Below are 8,976 nucleotides of genomic sequence, written 5' to 3' on the forward strand. Positions count from 1 at the left end.
TTGTTTTTTTAAAATTTAATTTATTGGTACATTCTAGGTAGACAGTACAGTTACATTCATTACTGGGATCTTGTACCTTTACATGCCAGGTCTTTTCTTTGTTTTTTTAAAATTTAATTTATTGGTACATTCTAGGTAGACAGTACAGTTACATTCATTACTGGGATCTTGTACCTTTACATGCCAGGTCTTTTCTTTGTTTTTTTGTTTTGTTTTGTTTTGGTACCGGGGATCGAACTTGGGTCCTCGTGCTTGTGAGGCAGGTGGCAGAACCACTGAGCTAAATCCCCGGCATGCAGATCTTATTTAAAGCAATAGCATCCTAAGAAACACAAATTACCAAAGAACCATATTGTACTCCCTTTTACTCATGTTGTTCATGAGTTGTCCGTATTAGCCAGCCACTTTTGTTGTGAATTTGGACAGACAAGGAAGGGGAAAGGTAACAACCCATTGTTCATTTTCTTTTCCATTTTTCCAGCACCCATTAGTATTGTTGTAACATGTGTATATCAAAATAAAAGCAGTTGAGTTTTTTTGTGTAGTGTTTCTACTGTTTTAGTAAGAAGATGTGAATGTATAAGCTATAATATACAACATATATAATTCCAATGATTCTCTGATATTTGCAATTTAAAACTGACTTTGTGAATTCATGTTAAATAATTTTAAATGTATATTTCTTTATTAAGAATAGTATATATAGCAAGTAAAAATATTATGGAGTAGGAAAGGGGATCAAAAATGGTGAAGATTTTATGTATATATATATATATATTTCCCCAAAACAGATGAAAATTATAGTGGTTCCTCAAGTTGCAACTGGCCTGACATATGAACAACTTGGGTTAATTAGGCCAATGGAAGATTCACCTGCCTCTTGTTGTCTGTAGTGAGTACCCAGGTAAACACGCAGGTCTCAGCTGTATTGACTTACAGCTAACTGGAGTTACAACCGTGGAACCAATCAAGTTCATAAGTCAAGGGTCCACTGTATTATGTATCAGAAACATATACCAATTAAAAATATCATTTAAAGACTAGAAAGAGATTTTGAAATAAATGAAAATGGTTTACATTGTAGTGCTTCTTAAAAATAGCTTTATTGAGATAGATATAATTCATCTCATTATTGAGATACAATTCAGTCATTTAAAGTGTATAATTCAATGATTTTTAGTCATTTTTAGTATATTCATAAATAGATGCAAGAAATATATACATTGGTCAATTTTAAACTTTTTTTACCTCTAAAGGAAAGGTTGAGCCCTTTATTTTTCTGAACACTTTAGCTCTGACTTCTGTACCCGTAGAAATCTGTTTCCCTTGTCTATTCCTAATCCCCCATGAATCTATTTCATATTTCTATAGAGTTCTCTGTTATGGATGTTTCATATGAATGGAATCATAGGTGGCTTTTTATGACTCGCTTCTTTCACTTAGCGTAGTGATTTAAAGACTGATCTATGTTGTAGCACTATCAGTTATTCAGTCCTTTGTATGGCTATTATTCCATTTTATGGATGCATCATACTTTGTTTATCCATTTGCCAGTTGATGGAAATTTGGGTTGTTTCCACCTTTTTGGATATTGTGAACAATGATGCTGTAAAATTATATTTTAGTACTTTATTATCATCATAATCATTGTTGTTGTTGTCATTTTTGGTATTCTGGGGACTTAAACCCCCTCTGCTCACTGAGATAAATCCTCAGATCATATTTCACTACTTTTTTTTTTTGACACAAGGTCTCATTATGTAGTCCATGCAGCCTTGAGCTTATAATTCTCCTGCCACAGCCTCCTGAATCCTGGGATTACACACATACACTGTCATGCCTGGATTTGCATTTCAGTGCTTTAGATGGCACTTTCCCAGTGCTCCTTAAACCTTGCATTTTCATTTTTTTCCCACTGACTTCCACAGATTATTTACCCAGCCCTGGTTTCAATTTATTTTTATTTTTTTAAGTATCTATTCTCTCCATGGTATCACAGCAGACACAGATTGCGGTAACAGTTTCTTTCCTTAAATAGTCTGCAGAATGGTGAGTGAATATAAATCAGATAATATCATAACTGGGTTTTTAATTTTGAAGAAATGAGAATATTAAATTTTTACTTAAAACTCAAACAGTTCAATACATAGAGTACTGCTAGACCTGGACGTGGCACTCCCTATGGAGAAATATCCTTGAAATTTTGGGATTGTCACTGGTCAATTTCACTAAAATACAGACTCCCTGTGAGCTATTAAATATTATTTATTTTTCCCTGAAATAAACAGAAAACAGCAGGCATGCTGACAAGGACCAGCAAACACCAGCCTCTGAAGCTGCTAGGCGCCTCTGCCCAGCAAAGATAGTGAAAAAAGTATTTAATTTTTGTTAAAATCCAGTATAGTGACTTCATTTTATTTTTACTTCCTGTGGTGGCTGTTATTCATTAAAATAAATCACAGTTAACTAATAAGTGGTTCAAATGAAATGAAACTAGATTATCGATTTGGATTGAAAAGTTCCTGTATGACTTGAGTAAAGACAAGCCTGAAAGCCTCCTTTAGAATTTTAGAATTGGGGGAGTGGGGACTGACCGGGGAAGTTTCTTCACCAAGACACCCTTGGAAAACATCTTTATGAGGAAGAAACACACAGTCTATTTTGGCTTTCTATTTTAACTTTTATGGGTATATGTAGACTAACCCTAGTGAAAAAGCACTGGAAAAATGAGACTGTTACAAAAAGGATATGTTGCTCATCTAATTGTTGATTTATTACCTACTTATATTGTGAGCCTGCTTCATGATAGCATAGATAGGAAAAAAGACATAATCCTTTATTCTGAAGGAGCTTAAGACTAAAAGCAAGAAGCAGAAATTAAATATCTAATTAACATAGGGATGAAACACGTAAATATAAACAAAATGTGACAAGTAAGAAAGAACTTCTGAGGCACTAATGGGATTGAGTTCTAAGATTTGAATTGGCCTTTGATGGATGAGGGTGAGAGGTCATCACATGAAGGAACTTTATCCAGCAGAGGGAAAAGCATACAGAAAACCCAGGGCTGAAAGAAAATGTGATCACATATATACATATATGTGTAATGGAGTACTACTCAGCCATACAGAATGATAAATTTGAGTAATTTTTAGGGAAACGGATGCACTTTGAGATCCTAAGTGAAATAGATCAGACACACAAGAATAAATAGCATATGGTTTCTTTTGTATGAGAAACCCAAAGTATAAATAAGGAAAAAAATAAAGTATAGATAATATGAAATAGAAAAAAAAGTCCTTTGCAAATGGGAAGGGAATCTAAACATGGAGGGAGGGTGAAAGAAAGTAAAAAGAATTGAGATGTGTTATATATTTGTACCAGCTCCCCATGATGAATATAGTCATTACATACAGCAATCATGCACTAATAAACATTAAAAAAAGACTCAGTGCTACGGAATAGAATGTTCTGTTTGGCTAATGTGACTGGACTAGTGGGCATGAGAGTGGAGTGTCTCACAGGGGAACAGGAGACAGCAGCCCAGTTCTGACCTTAGGGTCAGGAATGTTCCTCTTGTGCTGTGGGCTCAGGGGTGTTTAAGAAGAAAAATGACATGGTTAGATGCATATGCTAGAAAGACAACTCGACTGGATGGAAGAAGAATCTTTGAAGGGAGAAGACAAAACATAGGCTCAGGAACCAGTTAGGAGACAAAGTAACAAAGATATGATCTGAGAGACATTTCAACGTAGAATGTAGAGTAAAAAAACTAGGGATCAATTGTTAGTCAAATAGAATATTACAGCTGTATCGTAGCACCTACCTAAAAGTCCTCACCCATAAGAGAAGTTTTACAGTCAAGTTGAGAAGATAAAATAATTATAGAGAGAGAGAGAGGGAGAGAGAGAGACAGAGAGGGATAAAGACAAATAGCTTAAGCCATAAAGAAAAGGAGTCTTGTTTCTTTCAATATTTTTGAATGGAAATGAGCCTGGAGCCTCATGCAGACTAGGCACGTGTTCTGCAAACTGAGCTACACTCTCAGCCAAAAGTCATTTACTGTGACTGGTACATGTTAGACACTTAATGTCTGATGAATTACCAGATACGTTATACAGTTGACAAACGCCATGAAAGTTCAGAGTAACACAATGGCAGATTGGTAGGTACAGTATTTATGAGTACAGGCTGTGGAATCAGGCCTTTTTCAGTCTTGGCACGGCCACTGAGTAGCAGAGAGAATCTGAGCAAGTTATTTAACCTCCCTAAGCTTTCTTTTCTTTTTTCTCATGTACACATCCAGTTTTATTGTAACAAAGCAACATGTACGCTTTGAACATTTAAAACTGGGCATGGCCTTTTCCTTTCTAGTGAAAACAAAAAAGAATTTAAAAATAAACAAACAAAATTATAATAGAGAATATCAATTCTAAATAAGACCCTTACACGTTCTTGCTGATTCTCCCATAGAGTCGCAGGGCTCAAGTCAATCCTTAGGAGAGAATTTTATTTTAAAAGTGTGATCTTAAACTGCAAGGATGTCTGTTAACAGCACAATTAAACATGTCAAAGGAGAAGCCATATTGTCAAATACCCACTTAACTCACCCAAACATCTCAAACCCACCCTTTGCAGACATTCCATACCTCATTTTTAAAAGATTTTTTTCTTTTTTTAAACAAGAGAAAGCGGACAGGTGTGTGTCGGCAAATGCCAACTGTGCATATTTATATAGAAACATTGTGATCTCTGAACCCAATTACAGAGGAATGAGGAAAAAGGCTAGAATTCTATGTACTACTACTACACAGGGGCTTAGCACCCTCCAGCTTTGCAGGGTGAAAGAAGCAGAAGAGTTTTCTCTTTCCCACAGAGCATGGTGGTTGATTCCATAGAGTTTGTGTAGGGACAGGAAGGGATCAAAATGAATTTAGAGCAGAAGTTTGTAGAGGTTCTTTTCCCGTTGTATTCCGTTCGAGGTGTCTTGCCAAGTAAGTCGAGAACCATGGTGTTTGAGAAAAGAGACCTCAAGAACAGGGTGACTAAGCACATGAGTGGGGTAAAAAAGACTTCAGCTTGCTCCCAGGGACTGGAGGAAGAAAAAAAGGAACAATAAAAAAAGAAGGATGGAACCCATCAGTGTTCAATTAGTCGTCCTCTCCTTCATCCTCATCCCCTTCTTCATCAGTGTCTCCCAATCCTTCTTCATCCTCCTCCTCCTCCTCTTTCCCCTTCCTCGTCATCCATCTCACGAACCAAGTAGTACTGCAGTGGATGTGGCCAAATATCATCTTTGATGACCTCTCCTAACTCATCTGCGCCTGCATCAGACGGGTCGGTAAACCGGGTACAGACACTCTCGGGTTCTTCCGGCTGCCTCTTCCTACCGGCTTTATTCTGTGTTTGACTGGAACATTTCATCAAATCTTTTCCAGATTTCCATTTGATTTCAGTGAAGTTTGGAGATGGATAACCACCCCGTTCAGATGAAATTCTTTGGAGAGAACTTTATTTTTGACATAAGGATCTTCATCAAAATCGAAGTCTATTTTGTAACCTGATTTTATATCTTCAAATCCTGTCACTTTGACTCTGGTCAAATAATTCAATGCCTCTTTGTCTTCCTCCCCAAGCAGCACAGACACTTGTGGATGGTTAACAAATGTTGTTACCCCACATTTGGGATTTTGGTGATCAATTCTGACCTCTTCTAAAAAGATGGCTGGTGGAGTTTGTTATATTTCTGTTCTACTTTCAAGATCTCCTCACTGGATTGTTCATTAAGTCTGCCTATTTCATTTTGCACCTCATCAATATGTCACTTGCTTCTTGTTATTCTTTTTCTCCCTTGGGCAAGCCCTGGAAGGCGGATGCTGCCTGGGACTCAGGGGCCAGAGACTGTCGGGACCTCTTGGTCGGAGGTGTGAGCAGAGACTGGCGCTTGGGGACCATGACCCGAGGGAAGTCCTAGCACCAGCCTAGGGTCGTCTCAGGCCACAGGAAGCAGCTCTGGAACATTTAAGCTTCATTTTCTATGCTTACAAAGTGGCCATAACAATCACTCCCTCAAAGTGTTGATGTGAATGTAATAAAAGCATTGTATGCATAGGTCCTTGCTCATAGTATATGAACAACATATAAAAAGTATTACATTGAAGGTGGCATGGGGATGGCTCAGAAAGACTTTATAAGGAGGTAGGATCTTACAGGACCTAACCTGGGTTCTATACAAAAGCAGATTCTATAGAAAGAATACATTTTTTTTGGAAGCAATGAAAAGCAAAACACTCAATGTCATCATGAGAATGATAGGAACAAAATTAAAAATAAAAACAGCAGATTCGTAAGCCAATTCCTTTGTGCTGCTTTGATGTAGTTTCATAACATTTTGTACATATGGGATTTTTAAGAGCTAGTTCCCTCCTTGAAAACAAGAAATATGTCATTCATGGCTGAGACTGTTCTCAGTACCAAATACAATCTTGCACACAGTAGGCACTTAGACGTGATACTAAGTCAAAAAAATTAGAAGATTTCTGTGGAGCTCAAGATTCAGCAGCAGGTTTAATCAAAGATAGATTTTGTGTGATAGTATCATTGATATTCATTATCAATGGATATCTTTTTTTACTCTTTTTAAAGACATTTAAGAGTAAACTATCTTCAAAAGGAAGTTAAAATGAATTGGAAAATGTAACTTTTTAACTTTCATAACTAACTATTAAAAGTAGAAGAGATCCGTGAACAGTTCTTTGAAGTAGTACAAAATCCTAAGTTAAAATCAAGTCCAATGACTCTCCCAATACCTTCTGGAAATTAATTTACATGAGATATATTGTTATAACTTATAAAAGTGCTTGTTGCCCCCCCTTTTTTGTTTTTTTGAGTTAGGGTCACACTACACAGTTCAGGCTGGACTTGAATTAACTACATAGTCTAGGTTGGGCTGGAACTCATGGCGATCCTCCTGCCTCAGCCTCCTGAGTGCTAGGATTACAGGCATGTGCCACCACACCTGGCCATCACCATTTATCTTGAATGTAATCTTGATTTTAAAAAAATAGCCTTACTTTTTGCATAGCTAAAATTTTAAGTTACACAAAATGCACTTTAAAAAAGTGCTATGGATAACAGCGATCCCCTCCCTTTTCCTTTTGTGGTGCTGAGCATCAAACCATGGCTTTGTACATGCTAGCCAAGCACTCTACCACTGAGCTGCATTCCCAGGCCTCTGCTTCTCTTCAGCATTCTTGTAACCATCAAAACAGCAGTTCCCCTGCTCCCCATTTCCATGCTTTTTATTATCCCATCAGTATTTCATATTAAGTTTCTGAAATATCAGCTGCACAGCATTTTCACGTGTAGATATATCTTGTTTATTTAACCAGTTCTCTATGAATCAGTAGTTCTCAATGGAGGAATGGAAGAGATTTTGTTCCCCAACCCCGGCGGACATGTGGTATTATCTGCAATCAGTGTGGTGTTGAGGGGTGAGTGCTATTGGCAGCTGGTGGGCAGAGGCCAGGGATGCTGTTAGTCATCCCACAATGCATAGGACAATGGCACAAAACAGAATTATTTGGTCCAAAACGTCAATTAGTGCTGACAGTAACATCTGCTATTGGTAGACAGGTGGGCTATTTCCAGTCTTTGGCTAATGTGAGCAATGCTTCAACAAACATTCGTGTAAGTTTGTCATTTTGTATAAATGTAAATGCATTTTAGGGTAAATTGCCAAAAGTGAGATTGCCAAATTGAAGAATAAGTGCAATAACACCCTCCAAATGCCCTCCATGGGGGTGTGAATTTTGCACTTCCAACAGTAGTTCATTTTTACAATCGCCTCAACAGAGTACACAGTCACATTTTTATTTTTTAGTAACCCGAGAAGAGCAGAATATTACTTAAGACAGTTTTAATTTGCAATAATTTTATGATAACGTCTTTTCATATGGTTAATGGCCATTTGAATTTCCTTTTTAGTTGCCTAAGGTAGTTATCAGAATCCTAGAAGATGTAAACTATACTTTTTTCAAGGCATTTGAAGATTTAAAAAAAAAACTCTCTATAAAACAAGTCTATATTCCAAGCCAATGTTTCAGAAAGAGGATTATCAACAGGCAAGAAGACTGGCAAATAGCCTGAAGAGGGTTTGAGCTAGAGTAAGGAGCTAAGTCTAGAATCTGTCAGGGAAGTCAAAATTGGAACAGAAATATATTGGGCACAAAAGCTGATAGTACATGAGATGACTAACTTAACAGCATCTGGTTTAGAGGAACACAGGCCCAGGAGACCACCTGGACTAACCTGGTTAACTTCTTCCCACAGTTTTGTTCGGACTTCTACTTATACAGCATCTAACTTGTATTGTAGTTGTATGTTACCTTTTCCTCACTTAACAAGGAAGGTAGATCTACAAAGGCTTTTTGATATCTGTATCTTCATCTTCTGGTACTGTGCCTAGCAGTAAACTAACCATTATTAGAGGAAAGGAGGAAGGGAGAGGTTTATGTTTGCTCTCGATCATATTCTATTTTTATATTGGGTGCTGATCCTGATAATTTGCTTTAGCCCTCCTTCCTTTCACGTTAATTGGTTTTGTAGTCTCTACAACATTCTCCATCTCTAAATTTGCCAGTAACTCTGATAATTAAAATATGTATGCCCTTCTAGCCTAAGTTATGAATGTACTTGGGTGATTGGGCAGCATATGCGGTTCTATTTATGTCTTAGTGACCAGAAACTCAGGGTATGATGGAATCCTGTTCTTGCAAAAAACAAAAAACAAAACAGCTCATGTCATAATGTTCCTTTTTATGTTCTTTTGAGAATATTAGATGTTTCACATGAGATCAGCTTTCATCCAAGTGATATATGCAAATTCAGTTATCCAGATACTCTTGAAAAATTGTAGATAAACACTAATGAAATTTTAGGCTCCAATTTTACTTCTGGATATATATATATATATAT

General features: G+C 37.0%; 1 pseudogene; it reads right to left on the bottom strand.

Moving 5' to 3' along the window:
* Positions 1-5,150: 5,150 nt before the first annotated feature.
* Positions 5,151-5,955, bottom strand: LOC104876724 (annotated as a pseudogene).
* Positions 5,956-8,976: the final 3,021 nt, after the last annotated feature.

The sequence above is a fragment of the Fukomys damarensis genome, unplaced genomic scaffold, assembly GCF_012274545.1.
Source record: "Fukomys damarensis isolate Sample0158 unplaced genomic scaffold, DMR_v1.0_HiC HiC_scaffold_33, whole genome shotgun sequence".
NCBI classification, from domain to species: Eukaryota; Metazoa; Chordata; class Mammalia; order Rodentia; family Bathyergidae; genus Fukomys; species Fukomys damarensis.